The 19,160-nt window shown below is 39.7% G+C and overlaps 1 long non-coding RNA gene across 2 annotated transcripts in view; it reads left to right on the forward strand.

Annotated features, from left to right (window-relative positions):
* The first annotated feature begins 3,574 nt into the window (after positions 1-3,574).
* LOC143663542 (uncharacterized) overlaps positions 3,575-19,160 on the forward strand; it is a 58,741-nt gene continuing 43,155 nt past the window's right edge. Inside the window, exons 1-2 of one of the 2 annotated variants that reach the window (XR_013166020.1) lie at positions 3,575-3,662; positions 6,317-6,374. This is a non-coding gene — a long non-coding RNA (uncharacterized LOC143663542). Of the gene's footprint in view, positions 3,663-3,790; positions 3,872-6,316; positions 6,375-19,160 lie in introns of those variants that run through there. The other variant, XR_013166021.1, reaches the window with a different exon arrangement.

Here is a 19,160-nt window from a genome sequence, read left to right on the forward strand (position 1 = left end):
AGAAAACATAAACGCTTATCTTATGAAAGCAAACACTAATCAAACTGTTCAGATGTTAACAAATGTATCACTGGGTTATTCACCATTAATTTTGAAAAAGTTGTTTCGGTAATTATTTGTCAGAAGGAAGAGATAATTAAGGGCTAAGAAAGTTAGGTGAGGAAGAATTTACTAATGAACATTTTTATGTCATGGTTAAAGCATATTATCAAAAGCAGGGAGCAAATATGATGAGAAAAAATATATACTTTCAAAGTAGAAAATTTATGAAAATTTAGAAAAGTAGAAAAAGACAAAAATGACTTCTTAGTATGCTTTTGTTGTTAAGCTTGGTATTTTAGATTGTTTTTGATGATTTTCTATAAGTCTTAAATCAGCTGTGACTAGGCTGTCTGACAGTTATCTATTCTAGGAGAGAATAGCACAAATATCTCAGAGTTGATGTACTTTTTAAAATATTTCATATAACAAAAGAAAATGGTGAAAAAGCCTGCAGCCTGAGGAAAGAGAAACATTTCACGGCAAAGCAGCGGGATGCATTATCACAGGTTAATTTTATTTCCTTACTGCTTTCTCTTTGGCTATCTACTTCCACAGGTTTATAAGCCCAACTCACATGCAACCCAAACCTTCTGGGATCTGGATGAATTGTTTTTTCTGACATGCGTGGTGTTCTCTGCCTTTATTTTTCTCCTAAAATTAAAAGCTTTACCCTTTGAAAATGTTAGTTTTTAACATGGAAAATGTTAGTAGCCAATGCTGGCTACTATTTCAGTATTCTAAAATCTATATGAGTAAAGAGACAGGAATTTTATGTCAGGAATTTTAACTATAAAAAGGAAAATGAGTTCTCAAGTATTCCCCCTTTTTTCCCCCAAATATCATGAGTTTCACTGGTTTATGATTTTCATCTACTGAAGTCGAAACTACTATAAAAGTCAAACTTTCCGTCTATGCTTCCCCTTGTTCTAATCATCTTACCAATGACAGATTCATCATAAAGTTCTTTGATTGAATCATTCCTTTCTTCACACATCTTCACTGCCTCCCTCCAATCTTCCTCTCAGCTTAGCTGAGATTTGAGAACATTCCCAAGTATACATGTAAGAACAATATTTACCACTCTATATTTCCAAGTTATTCTACAAATTACCTTGTTTCCTCCAAAAATCTCATCTGGTATGAAATCTCAGTTTTTACGAAGAAACTCATTCCCTTCTTGTCTTATAACTAAAATCTCTCCTGTTATCAGTACAATGCCTTTACAACATTAACATACAAATACACATACACACCCACTCATGCTTATTTTTCATCCTTGTATTCTTTTTTTTTTTTTTTTTTTTTAAAGGAAAGACAGAGAGAAGGAAGGAAGGATAGAAGGAAGGAAGGAAGAAAGGGAAACATCTTTAAACATTTTCTTGTTTTATTGTATTTTGTTTTTCCGTTTTTTGTTACATGGGCTGGGGCCGGGAATCGAACCGAGGTCCTCCGGCATAGCAGGCAAGCACTTTGCCCGCTGAGCCACCGCGGCCCGCCCATCCTTGTATTCTTGGGAACAGTACCATTTTTGATGCCTGGTCGACACAGAGAAGATGCTCAACTGAAGTAAAAAAAAAAAAAAAAAAAAGAAAAGAAAAGAAAAGGAAGAAAGGCTAATCTCCACAATAGATTAAAAAATCAGTCTCAACAGAGGTAACAGTAATGTGTTATTGTGAGAATGGTGTGTGAATGTGGTGGAAGGAGAAGAGTCATGAATGTCTCAGAAGGAAAGTTGGAGGTTAAAACATGGGAATGTATAGCACAGTGATTCTAGAGCAGAGAATGACGAGAATCACAAGGAGAACCCGTGCAGCCAGAGACCTTTGGAAATGAAGAACGAAAACACCTCCTGGGAAGCTTTATGAAACAAGCCAGAACAGAAAGCTAGCAGACTTCGCCATGTGCCTTTCCAGCCGAGAGAGAAACACTGAGTGTTACTGGCCTTCTTGGACCCAGGTGTCTTTCCCTGGATACCTTGATTTGGACATTTTTATAGACTTGCCTTAATTGTGACATTTTCTCTGCCCTAGAACTGTCAACTAGCAACTTATTAAGTTCCCTTTATTTAAAAGCCATTCAGTTTCTGGTATATTGCATTCTGGCAGCTGGCGAACTAGAACACCTCCTGTTTCACTTTGATTCAATTCAGAGAGCATTTCCTGAGTGCTTGCTGTGTACCAAGAACTGTGCATTTTGTTTTTAGCTCCTACCTAATGTGTGTGCTTGTGGTGCAGTTATATAATCAGAAGATTTAATGTTTGTCATGTGTGTATGCAGGTAACATTACTCTAAAAATCACAGCAAGTGATTTTACTTGTGAACAATTTCTGCTCGATTTTGAAGATAATCTTGAGGTTTCCTGGGGGGAATACCATGCCAGTGAATTCAGGAATTATAGCAAACATTTTAATTGCACTATCTAGATCTACTTTTCTCTAGGTTCGTGCATCTATTTATCTATCATCATCTATCTATGTACCTATTTATACTGTGTGTCATCTTCCAGCTACACTGTATCTACTACCTACCAAGGAATATATGTTATATGCATATGTGTACATTTATTCTATTCTGATAATAAACTCATGAAGCTAATGTACTATTATCATCCCTTTTCTATCAATAAACTAAAGGGAATTAAATTAAGAAACTTTTCCAAGTTTACACAGGAAATAAATGGTGGAAACAGGATGTGAATCCAGGCAGTCTGGCTTCAGAGTCTCTGCTTTTAACAACTATTTACTATATTGCCTGAGTAATTGTGGAAATAATCCAAGTATTTAGAGGACAATGCAGAGATTGACGTTATATAAAATTTTGACTCATCCTAATCTTTTTGAAGATCCTGTTTTCTAAAGATAAAGCCATGATTTTGGTTTTGGGGTCTGATTATTCTCCTAACGGATGACAGGGAGCATCTAAAAGTGTGTGTGGCTAAGGGGATGTATATTTATGGAGTACTTGAGGATTGAGTAGAATAATTATTTCCATAAAGTATGTGCAAATAATCTTTGAGGTCAAATTTAAGCAATTAATATTTACATATTGTAAAATGAAAATTGTTGAAGACAACAGAAGAAAAAAGAGAAGTGAGATTTTTCAGCTATACCAATTATTTTCACCTCTGGGAGTTGGAATAGATTGAATTCTTTGGGGAAAAAAGTGTTTCTTTGTAAATCTCAGTGCAACACTTTTCTAAATCAGAAATATTTTGTTCCCCAAATAATGTTATTAATATATTTAAAATATACTATTTAAACCTATGGATTTTTGCTGATTTTACATTTGAAATAAGACCCAGCTCATGTAAAGTATTAATTGACTTATTGCTTTCTCAGTTGGCTGTGATTTCATGGGCCAGAAATGTACTTGCTGTAAGTGCTATGAATTCCCAGGAGAGAGTCTGCAATGTTGAGCGAAGCAGCACTGAGCAAAACAGCTTTTGGAGACATAGTAACCAGTTTATGCTTTGCATTTAATATATCTGAGAGGGGGTTGCTACTTTTGGTATCACAGAAGATTTTAGACAGGCTTATAATATTTCTCATTATGCAAAATCAAATGAATAACTGGGACTGTAGGATATCGATACATGAGTACAAAATAAGAAGGAGAAAAAGGTAAGGAGACAACCAAATCCCTTAGAAACCATTTCAATCTTCTCTTCCTCTATGAAATTTCCTACAAAACTCTTTCACTGACTGTCCCCCCCGCCCTTCCCTATTCATCATCCCTCTGCTTGCTGGGCTGAAAAGATAAAGACCCATTTCCTTAGGGGAATCAGTTCTTGTAACAGTTCACTGACCAGTTAAGTGCTTAAGCATCCAAGGTAAGGCAGCTGTGCTTATGGAAAGAACAACCTACCTTGTAAGAGGCATGGCTTCCCAGAGACATTTGAAAGTTCATTGATTTCTAGAGAATTGAAATCTTGGACATATGGGCGGTTTACTCAGAGAAGTTTATCAGAGCACAGTGACTTTTCTGGACCGTGTCTTTGCTTTGAGTAACAACAGAAAGTCATTGTCACAGTTTTAATTTTGCACAGAGACAACAAGTTATCACAGAGAAATTTAAGAAAAAAAGAGACTCAATACTGAATTCAGGGTAACCAAAATTCTGGGTTTCCTCAAAGGAGTATGCTTCTGGGTAAAAGTTGTTTGGTACATTGTATTGCTTAACTTTTTTGTTGGTTGAGTGTGCTTTCTTGCATTTGTTAGTTTGCTTTATTTTAATGACTCTGGGGCTGAAATTTCTGGTGACTTTTTGCTAGTTTATTTAAGGAATAGGGGTTGACTATGGCCTCAAATCAGAAAAACAGTATTACTCTTAGACTGCTTTTCAAAATTATGCTGTTACCAGAGATAGCGATGTGTGATTGCAATTTTGTGGGTAGCTAAATAATTTAATGACTGTTATGACAAAACAATATATATTGCAATATATTGTATTTTGTTATTTATCTTTTCCTTTTTTATTTTTTTTTCTCTTTTTCCTTCCACATCAGGCCATTATGATTTCACTGTCAGTTGATACATAAACTCACAAATCTGGGAAGTAATATTTGATTTCATTTCTTACCTTTAGGGGAAAGAAAAACAACTCAGGAATATTTAGGGTGAATTTAGCAGGAGAAGAATATACAATAAAGGTGATGTTGTATCTCAATAAACAGACTAGGAAAAAACAAATAGTAATTGGAGTTGGTTCTGATCCAATTTTGTTTTGCAACTCATTTGGAAGTGGTTTTTGCTGTTTTAGTTCTTTGTACTTATAGTCCTTTATTGAATCCAATAAATTGAAATAGAGCCTATTCAGTCAATGATCTAGAGAAAAAAATGTAGAAATTTAAAAAAATTCTTAATGAAAAAGCAAAGTTCATAGATTTTGTTATTTTTGTTTCTAATCCAATCTAATTTAGAGCTTCAATTCTTCCAGTCACTATTTTTAAGTACATTTAATAGGATTCATTCTTTCTCCTTAACCATTCTAAGTAAACCAATGTGTCACCTTATTGTTTCTACTTTGTTTTCTTTTATGATGGATTTTGAATCTGTACATCATCATTTTGAGATAAATATATACATATATGAATTTATATTAATTGATATCAACTTATATTACTCAACTTTGCAACTCTTTCTACACCTCCTTTCCTTTTGCTACTTATAGATTGCTTATCAACATAAGATAGTTTTTAATGATTAACAAATTTATGTTATTTTATTTTTGAGGAAAAGAACAGGATTCAATGAGAAAGTTTTCACTATTTGAAATAAACAAATCTTCATTGTTCAAACTATAGGGTCCTCCAAAGCAAAAAACATACCTTAAGCTATAAATTCTAGGGTGTCTTACATATAATACCACTTAATGAATATTTCTGGAAGGAAGGGAGGAAGGAAGGGAGGAAAGAAGGAAGGAAGAAAGGAAGGAAGGAAGGAAGGAAGGAAAGAAGGAAGGAAGGAAGGAAGGAAGGAAGGTAGGTAGGAAGGGGGAAAGGTAGGACAGAAGGAGGGAGGGTTGGAAGAAGGACAGATTTAATAATCCATAAAAGTACCTAGCTCATCCCTCCAGTACAAGAAAATGTTTTTGAGAGCTGGGGCATAGAAAAGAAACAAAAGTCATAAAGCTTAAAGGGTCCCTGCAGAGCAGTACTGATCTTTCACTGATACTTTAACTTTTTAATTCTTTTTATGTCACTAGTGTGATGAGGGGATGGCAGGAAGGTAATCTTTTTTTTTTTTTTTTTTGAGGGGGTGTGTAGTGATAAGTGACAATGACCATTGTAGGAGATGATTTCCGTAAAACAAAGAATATCTATTTCAAGTATTATATAACAATAATATTTATATAATGGTTCATAGTGCCCTTTTAGGCATAAGCATATGAAGTAACACATGTAAAGAACTGACACAGTCCATGCACTCAGAGAGGCCACTTCATAGTGTCCAGCAATCACTGCCTCCTTTCTGACAAATAACTTCCATTTTGTGGTGGATGCTTGGTTATGATTCTCTGCTTTTATGCTGTGTTTCACTGTACTAACTCACATGTCTTCAGCAAAGCTGAAGACTCAGTGAGTAAAGCTCTGCACCTAACGCAGCTTTTGTTTGCATGTAAGAAACTTGCTCCCCTGGGATAAAATCAGAAATGCACAAATACTCAGAGTATCAGACTTCTCCCAGGAGGGTTGGCTTACACTTCTGGAAGAGATCCCTGGGGTGGAGGGCTTTTAAAAGAATGCTTTTAACCTCTGCATTTGCTCACACTGCAGCTTTCAACTCCAACTCTTCTCCGTCTCCTGTAAATGCAATTTGGCTGGTCGCTGCCAGGTAAGCAATACTCCTATGGTGATTGTTCAATTCTAAACCCTATTTAGGAATGAAGGTTATAGCCCAAATCAAATGAGTATTGCAATTGTCCAAATGGACTATTGTCTCATGTGGACAACTGGGAAACCATATTAACCCTTAAGCAGATTCCTACACATGAAGTCATGTAATCTTCTTTCCTAGGTTGGAACTCTTACCTCAACTCCTTGCTTTAGCCATATGTTGTCATCGATAAGAAATGCTTGATATAAATGCAGTTACTCACTGTATTTTGAGGGCAAATAATATATAGGATATAAATAGTATTGTATTAATATTAATGTGTTTTTAAGCATTTTTGTTAAATATAACATGTATACAAAGAAAAGAAAGAAAAAGCAATAAATTTCAAAGCACATCACAACAATTAGTTATAGAACAGATTTCAGAGTTTGTTATGGGTTACCATTCCACTTTTTCAGATTTTCCCTTCTATCTGCTCCAAAACACTGGAGGCTAGAAGAATTTCTTTTTTCTTTTTTGTGAAAAATAACATATACACCAAAAAGCAATAAATTTCAAAGCACATCACAACAATTAGTTGTAGAACAGATTTCAGAATTTGGGATGAGTTACAATTCCAGAATTTTAGGTTTTTACTTCCAGATGTTCTAAGATATTGGAGACTTAAAAAAATATCAATATTAATGATTCAGCAATCATACTCTTGTGTTGAACCCAAACTTCTCTGTATAACTCCATCATCACCTTTGATCTTTCTCCCACTCTTTAAGGGTTTTTTGGGCTATGCCCATTCTAACTTTTTCAAGTTGGAAGGGATTGTCAATAATATGGGATATGGGGATGGAACTAGTGATGTTCTAGAGAGGCTGGCCTCTCTGCATTTCAGGACTTACCTGGTCCAGGGACCCATATGGAGGTTGTAATTTTCTGGAAAGTTACCCTAGTGCATAGAACCTTTGTAGAATCTATTTTTTACATGGGCAGGCACTGGGAACCAAACCCGGGTCTCCAGCATGGCAAGAATTCTACCTGCTGAGCCACCATCACACCACCCATAGAATCTTTTATAATGCCGTAAATATTCTTTAGGACTGGCAAGAATGATTTTGGTTGGGGTTTGGCAAGTTATGGTAGGTAGCAATGTCTAAAAAACTTTCATAAGAGTCACCTTCAGAGTAGCCTCTCGACTCTGTTTGAACTCTCTCAGTCACTGATACACTTCTTTTCCTACTTGTGGTCAAGAAGGCATTGTTTATCCCACGATGCCAGGGCCAAGTTCATCCCTGGGAGTCAACTTCCACATTGCTGGGAGACTTTCACCTCTGGATGTCATGTCCCATGTAGGGGGAGGGCAATGATTTCACTTGCAGAGTTGGGTTTAGAGAAAGAGAGACCACATCTGAGCAATAAAAGAGGTCCTCCAAAAGTAACTAGTAGGCATACCTATAGGTAAGTTAAGCTTCTCCGCTACCTATATATGTTTCACAAGAGCAAACCTCAAGATAAAGGGCTTGGCCAATTGATTTGGGTGTCCCTAATGTTTGACACAGTATCAGTGTTTTCCTGGTCAATCTTAATGCGCTTTTGTGTAAAAAGAGAGGATGCAGAAACCACCAAACTTATATAGTTAGGAATTAGAGGAAGATTGTTGATTCATATTAGTTAAAACAAAACTGTTACTGGAGCACCAAAGGTCCAGCAACATGATTTTCAGTGGGAATATGAGATATGCTATATTGAATGAACTGAGTACGCAGAATATTCTTTTAAATTGTTTTTCCTAAAACACTTCACTGAGGCCTTGAACCTTTTCAGTTGTCTGAGACACTTCCCTCCTCTTTAGCTTCCTGGACCAGGCACAAAGCAAAGTAAGGACCATGTTTGTTCTACATCTTTCCAGGTCAACTGTGGTAATACATATTTTTGATAGTCAATGACTTGGTTCTCCTCTTCAGAAAGCCACTATTATTATACTTGTATATAATCTCCATGAAAGTAGAAAATTGCTCTATCTTGTCCACTGCCATATCTCCAGGGTTTAGAACAGTGACTGACATACAATAGTTAATGCAAGTTGTTGAATGAATGACTTCTGGAGAGACAATGATGTGCATATATAAAGACTGCCACAAATTTTGCGTAATGGATACTTATCCTAAAATACATACTTGACTCACTCTTTGGACCAGACACTAATAGCATTCATAATGCATCTGAGTAAAGTAGATGTTATAGTTTGAATTGTGCCATCCATGATTCAAAATGTAGGTACATTCTTCATATGTACTTGAAGCACAAGGTATGGTGTCATGATGGACACAAGAGAAGACTTGGCCCCTGCAATTTGTAGTTTATATTACAATTGGGAAGACAAGAATGAAGCTTTTACACAGTGTGGAAATAGAGAATGCTTATGAATAAGTGCCTAGTATGAGGCATAGATTGGTGTGGTAGAACTGGAAATTAACTACCCAAATTTTTGCTTAAGGAAGGTGTATTAGAGTTCTCCAGAGAAGAAGAAACAACTGAATATTGATATCCTCGCACACATTGGGAACTCTCACGAAGGTAATGATGACTGGCTGAGTAGAAAGAGAAATTCTTCTTTCCGTTTGATGAAATCCTCAATTCTCCATTTAAGGCTTTCTGAGGATACTTCTCTCATTGCAGAAGACAGTCTCATATGTTGATTGTAAATATACTCAATTCTGTCCGGTGCCGTCTCGCTCAGCTTCTGGTCCCCGGCCGGCGGAGGGAACAGGAGGGAGAGAGAGACAGACGCAGACAAACCGACTCAAGTGACAGACACGGGTTCGAGACACGCTGCAGTTGTGAGCACAGACCTTTACTGGAGCTAAGCTTGCAAGCTCTGTTACAAATTCCGCGCGGGACAGAATACCCCGCGGGGGAACAACCTCTATGCGGCCGTCAGGTACGGCTCCCTATGGGTCGTCTCCACCCACCCTGTCCGGGTAACCTCTTATATACTGTGCCCAAACCCAATAGGTTAGTGCCACGTATACAGAGGTGATTGGAAGATAGGGTTGGTGGGCGCGTGCGTCATACGCGGAAACAGGATGCGGGCGCCATCTTGACTCACTCGATGGGTGGGGGGAACTCTAGAGCAGGCCGCAGCGTGTCCACTAGGCCAGACCCGGGAGGCGGCTCTCCACATCTCCCCCTTTTTTATTTATTTTCACCCAGTGTCTCCATTGATGAGTGAGCTCCCATGGACCTGAGCGGCCCACTACTTGTTTTGGTGCTTTGGGGAGTCTGGACTAGGCTTGCTAGGCACCAACCAGAATGCCTCCTCATATAGAGACTGGAGAGTCTGTGAACTGGAAACCACATAACTCTCCCTGCAGTGCTTCGCCTCGCAACTGGGCCAGGAGGGGGTTCGGAGAGCGGCGACCAGAGTCGAGGGTGTCATTAGATATCTCTGTGCAATGGCGTGAGTTTAGCCTGGCCAGGACCGTGACTCTGCCTAGAGATTATCTCAAGACTAAAATTATGACTACTGGTGCCGCCTTTTACACCCGGGACACAGCCATGGGCTTCGCTGCAGCTTTTGCTTTCGAGCGCCCCTTCCTGAGTGGCCGGGATGGGTCATACGGTGAAATGGGGGACTGGGCAGCAGGGCGGTCGTTGTCAGGAGCACCAGGGGTGAGTGACATAGCCAACATGGTAGTAACACGCAATTGCTGCTGTGTCTGGAACAAGCGTTCTAACAAGCATTTAACAGTGACTAATCCCACTAATAGTCCCACCGCTACGAGAATCCAAGTAGTCAAATTGGGCCAAGAGAACCATGAGGTGACTCGGTTCCACAGACTTTGTACAGTCTCGCCCAGTTTGGAAAGGTCGAAATCAACGGGGGTCAACTTGATCTTCCCAAGCACTTTAAGGTCTGATTCCACCTGTTGGGAGCGCGGGGGGTATTAAAACTGGTCCCCCCTTCTAAACAGTCGAAGGGTGACCGGCGTTTTCGTTGCCATCTCGTCAGTCGCCGCCGTCATCAGCAGAGTTGGAGGCCTGATCTGATGGTTCAGGTTGAAGGCTTGTTGGTTTTTTGGGCAACAGCTCCGTGGCCTCCTCGGGCGATGTCACGGTTCTCACCAGTCTTTCCGGAACCCACACTGGTTGACGTCCTGGCTCCTGGGGAAAAACACAAACAGAGCCTCTGGCCCAGCTGAGCACGGGGTCAGGGCCTTGCCACTGTCCCGACAGGACATCCTTCCATCGGACTAGACCTCTATGTGGAGGACTCGGAGTGGTGTGTTGAAGGGCAGGTGTCATTCCCTGTGAATTTTCATTTAAAAAATTGTACGTAAACAAGGCTATAGACAGTTGAGCCTTTGGGGACAGGCCGTGACCTATTCCCCCTTTCTGTTTCTTTAGTAAGTCTTTGATGTCTAAGATGAAAATAGACCAATGCTCTGGCAGAGCTGAGAGAAGGGGCAACCCAATCTGAACAGGTCCTAAGGGCTCCATGCAGTTATTAATAGCCCTTAAGTCATGTAACAGTCTCCATTTACCTGATTTCTTTTTTATGACAAATACGGGGGTGTTCCAAGGTGATGTGGAAGGAATGATGTGGCCCTTTTTTAGTTGTGCTGACACAAGAGTGTGTAACGCTGAGAGTTTTTCCTTTGGTAAGGGCCACTGAGGCACCCAAACCGGGGTTTCGGTTTTCCACCTTAGTCTTATAGGTGTGGGTGGGAGTCTCCCCTCAGTGGCCCCTAGGAAAAACCCAGGCCTAGTCTATTAAAATTGGAAGCAGTCTGTATGGGCATGGTGTGTCCCTGCAATGAGGCTCCTAAGCCTTTGCCAGGGACATATCCCATTCCTTTTAAGAGATGCTTAGAGGCCGGAGAGCAGTTACTGGTCAATGTAACATCCATCTGGGTTAGAATGTCTCTTCCCCACAGGGAAACAGGCAGGGCTAATACATAAGGCTGAAAACTGCCTTGATGTCCTTCTTCATCTGCCCAGTGGAGGGCAGTGGCACTCAGCATGGGTGCTGAGACCTGGCCTATTCCTCTAATGGTGTCCTCCACCTTGCACGTCGGCCAGGTGGAGGGCCAGTCTTGTTGTCTTATAATTGATCGATCGGCCCCGGTATCTAGCAATGGAGGGCAGACGGAATTACTTGATGCTGCCACTCGAGGGAGCCCTTGCCTACCATCCACCGGAAGGCGCCGCGTCTCTAGGGGCGCAGCGGTAGGCGCGGGCGGGGCAGGAGGCCTCTCCCAATCAATCAGCGGAGGCGCGTCTGCACCCTCGGTGTCATTACTATCTGACTCTGAGTCAGAGTCGTCCGAACTAGCGTCTGACTCTGGCGGCTTGCAAGTTGGCGGCTCACTTTCACAGGAGCCGTCCGCTAAAAGGGTCTTTAAGGGAGCTAACAAAGGTAAACTTCCGGACTGCCCCATGTTTGCAGTCGGCACTGTACTTTAATCACTCGGAGAGCTCTTCCGAGTCCCCGGGGCTACCTGAAAGCCCGCGGGCCTTAACTCTCACGTAATAAGAAGTACTCACCTTCTCGCGGTGATCAGGCGCGGGAAGTCCGCTGCGAGCTCAGGATGCACGTCCTTCTCAGTTCAAGAAGAGACAGTACGGCTCTCCTTGCAGAAGAGGTGTCGAGAGAGGAGGGTCCCCGTACGGGCCACCACTTGTCCGCGACTTCTCACTCAGCTTCTGGTCCCCGGCCGGCGGAGGGAACAGGAGGGAGAGAGAGACAGACGCAGACAAACCGACTCAAGTGACAGACACGGGTTCGAGACACGCTGCAGTTGTGAGCACAGACCTTTACTGGAGCTAAGCTTGCAAGCTCTGTTACAAATTCCGCGCGGGACAGAATACCCCGCGGGGGAACAACCTCTATGCGGCCGTCAGGTACGGCTCCCTATGGGTCGTCTCCACCCACCCTGTCCGGGTAACCTCTTATATACTGTGCCCAAACCCAATAGGTTAGTGCCACGTATACAGAGGTGATTGGAAGATAGGGTTGGTGGGCGCGTGCGTCATACGCGGAAACAGGATGCGGGCGCCATCTTGACTCACTCGATGGGTGGGGGGAACTCTAGAGCAGGCCGCAGCGTGTCCACTAGGCCAGACCCGGGAGGCGGCTCTCCACACAATTCTATATGCAATTAACTGACTAAAGATTTAAGTCCACCCGGTACCCTCAGTAACAATAAGACTAATACTGGACGCAAAATCTAAGCAAGCTGACACATGAAATTAATCTCAACAGGAGGACTTGTCTCAGCTGCCTGGATAAGGTCAGCAGACAGGCTCCAGATATTGGTTTCTTCATTTTGCCTAGGGTTTGTCTCAACTGCAGAGAGACACCTTACTGAAGGCCCCTTCATTGTCTGGAAAGCCAATATCTGGTGGCTAAATAAGGCAGGGATATAAATATCTGGCATTTTGACCCTATATGCACCAACCCTGATAAGCAATACTCACTCCAAATTTCTTCGTGAGATTGGACAATGCTATATTGGGCCTGTATCACAATTCAACTTCTCCTGCTTTATCCTTTCTTCCTCTCTCTTTTATAGATCCTCAATAAATATCTATATCTCAGTATGGTGCCGGGAACATAAATAATGTCTTTGGATTAACTAGGAGACATGGTGAAACATAAGAGAGCAGAAAGAATACTTGATAGTAAAAAAAAAAAAAAAAAAGCCATTGGATTTGACCATGAAGACTTTACTAGGGAAGAAATATTGACAGAATAATGGTAAAAAGCCATGTATAAACACAAACTATATAGAATGCCCTATGCTAAAAGTTTTTCATACTTTATTTCTTTTGCTACCCACAATAAGTTATGCATTATTACCCACTTATTACAGATTAGAAAAGTGATGCATAGAGAGGAAAAACAATTTTCCCCTACTAGTTAGGAGACGGGTTGTTTTTGAAACGTGTTTTGATGAGTTCTGACTCAATTCTTTTAACTGTCTTTAAGTACAAGTTGGTAGTGGTTACCAGATAATTTGGGGTGGGGAATAGATTATTTTTATACAGTGTATAGAAAATAGGTCAATGGAGCAGTGTCAAATTGGGGCATCTTGTTCTTCAAAGCCTCATTTCTGGTCTCCTTACATCTTGATATGGGGTGCGCCTTTTTCTGGACACTTTTCTGCTTTTAGAATACTTCTTTAAAATGTCTTGCAAAATTTACATCACCTAATTATAACAGTTATATCCCACCCTTGTCTATATTCGCTAATTTTGGTAATTTGATTATGGGCTTTTTTTCAACACTTTAATACTTGGCAGTTTGAAGATCTGCACAGAAGAACCATTTGATTTTATGTGGCTCTCCTTAACCTCCTCTCTTCAACCATATAGTGTTCTTTTCTACCTAAGCAATCCAATCTCAGGATAACATCCTCAACTATGTCACTGTCCAGAGCTGTAACTGTCTTCATGTCTTAAAATCTGAAATTCACATCTGATACAAAATCAGGGCATCATGGCCAGGCACTCTTGGATGCTCAGACTGCATTATTTTTCTAGGGTACAGTGTGTCTTCAGAGATAATGTTTTTATGTTTCTGCACAGTTTGGTTTCTTGCGTAAAGTGAGTTGACATGTTAGAGAATGTTTCCCTTTCTCCAGAACCAATTGCCATTCGCCTCCGAAGGATGTAAGATCTGGATCAATCTACTTTCATTCAATGGTTAATACAATTTACCACTTCCCAGGAACCATAGAGAGATTTCAGGTGTGATAACCTATAGACATATCTTATTTTCCCTCTGCAGACATTTATTTGCATACCAAAGCATAACAACTCAGGGAGATTAGGTTTCTCTTCCTTTCTCAGGGAGTCGAAGGGCAAGTTGTATATACACAACTTGACAATTTGTTTTTCTTGGTTCCTAGCCTATAGTATAGAAGCTAATACATACAGGTTGAAATTGCCCAAGAATGGATGAAAACTGAAGCAAAGGGAACCAATGTGTCTGTTGCTATAATGATAATCTGTCCCTGCCTTAGAAATCTGGGGTCTACTTTCATGATATGAATAAAGATATTAAAAACTTATTGTATAACACCCATATCCTATTGCTTTTTTAAATTTATGTCAAGTTTGAAAAGAAAGAAAGTTATTATTGTGGTGTTAAGTAGTCTGGACTTGGAAACAGCTAATCCCAAGGGTTATCTGAGCAAGGCAGCTACCCAGCACATTGGAAGTAGGGAGAGGAAGACACTGAATTCATGGAAAAATTCATCATGAGTGTAGCATTTTTTATTGGGGTAAGGGTCTTGTTCAGATAAATCCCAAGTGAGCATGAGTAGCATTTTCAGACACAGCTGTTCTATCACAAAAATGAAAAATATGATTGACTAATACAGTGCAGGTTTTGTAGTGTGCCCATGGTAGAATGAAGAAAGAATATAAAATGGAGGATGTTAGTGAAAATATAATTTAAATGATTTTAAAAATGCTTAGGTTAAATAGGAAGGAAACTAAAAACAGATGAGATTCTGCATACTGAAAGGACAGAAAGTAAATAGGCATTTTGGTTATGTTAAGCTGAACACCAATTTCAGAGGGAGAAATGTGCAGATGCCTGAAGTTTTGCAGGTTAGTTACTCTTACCTCTTTGTCCATCTCTCATTATTCAGCTCCAACTCCACCTGCCTACCCCAAGGGCATTGCATTAAGAGCACGGTTTTTGGATATAAGAAAAAAATTGACGTATGATTATCCTTTCTGCAACTTGTTAGCTGTGGTCGTGCAATTTCAACTATGCAATCAATGCTTTACTTCTCTCTTTTGAAATCTGAAGGTATTAGTAATTACTTGACGAAAGATTCAAAGACATAAAACAAGTCAACCACCAAATTTAGTTCCTAGTATACAAATGGGAACTATAATTTTATTATTTCATAATTGTCCATTCTTTCCCTTGTTTCATCTTTTAAGTTCATATCCTTCACCTATCCTAACTCCCCTGTCCCCCAGAAAGTAAGCTGTCTTATTTTTAATAGATGATTCTCTGGGCCATGCCACCTACTGGTTATATAATTCCTTCCTTCTGATTTTCTTTTCTTGCTAAAGCACTGAAAACTTAATATTTGCTCACTGCACTGGCTACACTCACAGCCTCATTGCCAATTGTTCCCTTATTTTCCCATTGTTTTGTACTCAGTCATGACTGTCTAATTACTGAATTCACAGGGGCCTTTTTCAGTTTGCATCCAATTTTGTCATTCTGTACCATTTAACCACAATGCATCACGGAGTCCTTAAAATAGTCTTTTCCCAAGTCTTCTAAAGTGTGTTCTTTTCTGATTCTTTGTCTCCTTGTCGGTATTCTCTTTCTCAATTCTCCTTTGTTAGCTAATTTCCCTTGTATATGTCTGTCCTCTGGAAGAATTACCTTGCTAGTTTATCCTTGTTGTCTTCTCTGTCTGTAAGCTCATCACTATAGGAAAATCTTCTCATTCCTTGACTTGAAAATACCCCTTTACCTATACACAGCGCTTTTGTTTGTTCGTTTGCCTGGTGGGGAGGGGCATATCTGGTAGACTGAGTTCACCATCATTTTTAACCTTAACTAGATAATCCAAAATCATTAGCATAGCTTAAGAGCTAAAGCTGTTGCTTATCAGAGTATTTTCTTAGCAATCAAGTTGAATGAATAAATGAATGAATGAATGAATTGATATATAGATAAACAAAAGAAAAATAAACAGTAAAGAACAAAACATTAAAAGCTATAGCTAAAAGAATAATCTTAAAGTCTATTCTCTAATGAGCAGAATTAGTGTGGAATGTTCTTTGTTTATTTGTTTTTTAAAATCACAAGCAAAGTTTTTGTTCACCATTTTCAAAATTCTGTCAGGCATCATTTTATCTTTACAAATTCTGCAATGAAAAAGCACTGTCATTTGTTAAGGGGGTTGCACTAGTTGGAAAATATTATGTACCCCAGAAAAGCCATGTTTTAATTCTGATCCAGTCTTGTGGGAGCATTCCTTTCTTTTAATCCCTATTCAGCACTGTAGGCTGGAAACTCGATTAGATTATCTCCATGGAGATGTGGTGTGCTCAATTGTGGGTGTGAACTTTTGATTACAGAGAGATGTGCCTCCATCCATTCCAGGTGAGTCTTGATTAGTTCATTGGAGTCCTTTAAAAGAGGAAACATTTTGGAGTGTCAGAAAAATCACAGAAGTGACAGCAACGACGGAACCTAGAGAAACAACAGACACTTCAGAGCCGACAGGAGCTTCACAGCAGTGCTGACATGGACACAGACACATGAAGAACAGAAAAATGGATGTTTGGAGATGTTTGGAGCCCAGCAAACATTGCTATGAGATATTAAGCAAGCCAGAACCTGGAGAGAGCCAAGGGAAGCCAAGAGATGAAAGCCAGCCCTGGAGAAGTAAACTGAGGAACCTCTACAGGAACAGAGTCTGAAAGAAATGGAGCCCAGGAACAGCAGACCAGTGTAACTTCCCGGCTGGCAGAGGTGCTCCAGACCATCGGCTTTCCTTGAATTAAGGCATCTTAATTCATCTTTCCCTGGGTGCCTTAGTTTGGACATTTCCACAGGCTTAGAACTATAAACTTGTAATTTACTAAATTCTCCTTTATAAAAACCATTCTGGTTTTGGTATATCGCATTCCAGCAGCTAGCAAACTAGCACAGGGATCAAATGAAATGCAACTATCCAGTATAAGAACAGAATGAATGTGAAAGAAGAAAACAGAACATATTCTTGATTTGACTTTTCCTGAAAAAAAATTCTCTGAAATGTCACAGATGAAAAAAAGGTTTACCTCTAAGTCTGAAGAAGTCTTATTCATTTTTCCCACAATTTGCATTTGTTTTACTAGCATTATGAGCCCTTAATTAAGCCTTTGTTCACAAAAAAGTAATATTTGCTGAATTTAATTATTTTTGTACTTGAAATGTCTCAAAGAAAAGTCTTGCCTCTCTTTGTTTTTTCTCTCATATTCATTTGAATTTCTCAGATACTTTTTCCGATACCCACATTTCTGTCTTCATATTAGACAGTCAAGAAATCCTACTGTATACCTAAAAGCTATTGCTACTAAAGCCTTCCTTTCTCCTGTCATCATTACATGCCTCGTTTTCCTACTTTGCTTTCATCCAGTATTCTGTAGCCTGGCTTCCTGGAAGCCCTCACCTTCCTTTACCACAGCTTCCTTTTGGTAACTTGAGGGTTTTCTGCCCTTCTCCTGCACAGGACCACCTCCAGGCACAGCCTTTCTTCAAGGACATATTAGAAATGCTGCTTAAAAACAGAAAATAATATAAGGAATGCAAACTGCAATACAAATCCTATAGCCATGCACTATAGGACAAATCTTGTAGCAACAGACAATTGAATCCCATCTTTTCTAAAGGCCTTCAGAGGAGATTGGACTTGTAGCTGGCAAGAATCAGATAAAGGGAGACATCCCATAGAGATGGAGATGGCTTTTGCTACCTCCCTTTTGTCTTCGCATTGTAATTTTTCCTGAGATATCTGCTTGGCTCCGCTCTTAATCTGTTTCAAGTGCTGCTCAAATCTCATCTTCTCCATGATGCCAACTTCCATCCCCCTGTTTAATACTTCCACATGCCCCAGTCTCCTCTCTAATATTCTGAATCTCCCTTACCTTGCTCTACTTTTAACAACCCCCACACCCCACCATAGGACTTAAAACTTGATAAAATATTAGGTTAACTGCTTATTATATTTTTCATTCTTGTCTTTAATTTTTCACCACAAGATTTAGTTTTTAACAAGGCAGAGAATTTTGTTTTATTGAATCCCAAACCCAGAGAGTCTGGCAATAGTGGCACTTGAAAAATATTGAATGAATGAATAAATGGAGGAAAGGTAAAAGAAAGGAAGGAAGTTATTTGTTGAATGCTACCATAGTGTTAATGCCACTGAGTATTATAATGCATAAATAAATGAGGGTCCCCCCCCCAGTTAAATGAGCTTGTAGTGATTTGGGAACACAACCATCTCCATACAATGTTGTAGCATATTATATAATTTTTGTGTAATGGAACTGCTATAATAGATTTGCACTTTAGCCATTCTAGTTGCTTATAGATAATGTGTGTCTCGGGTGAAAGTGTATAATGAGGGACAGTAAGTAGACTCACGTAATAGTCAGGTGAGGGAAGATCTGTGCCTGAACTCGGACAGTGGTAATCACAACGGTGAGGCAGGTGGATTTCTGTAGTGTTTAAAAGCTAATGTCAGAGGAAAGGGTGAACAGGGGAGGATGAGCGATTTGCTTGGGGTATGGCATGGGTTTGAAATTAAGGAAATTGAGTTTGTTCATCACTGAAGTGACCACTATTTAGAAATAGTGGAAGAGAGTGGAAGGGTTTGCATCAGGTAGGCATGGCATAGAGGACGCCCCCTAGGAAGATTTCTAGTGTTTAGGATAATTGAAAGTTAACTGATGCTAACAAAACTGGATTGGGAAGGGGTGTGGCAGCGAGGGAGTCAGCTGAAAATACCAACAGTTTTTCAAGTTTTTGTTACATATATTTACTAATATTATTTAATTTACCCAGAGACACATTACTATTATTTCAAAGCTCCTCAGGATGATAACAAGGAGAATATGCCCATTCAGCCTGATTCCATGGGAAAAAAGACCTTGAGAAATTAATGAAAAAAAATTGCATAAAAAGTGTTGCACTTATTTAATGCAAGCAGGTACTTGAAAGGTTCAATATATTAATTTACATGATTTAACAAGTGTCTATTATTC

The sequence above is a fragment of the Tamandua tetradactyla genome, chromosome 19 (assembly GCF_023851605.1).
Source record: "Tamandua tetradactyla isolate mTamTet1 chromosome 19, mTamTet1.pri, whole genome shotgun sequence".
Lineage (NCBI taxonomy): Eukaryota > Metazoa > Chordata > Mammalia > Pilosa > Myrmecophagidae > Tamandua > Tamandua tetradactyla.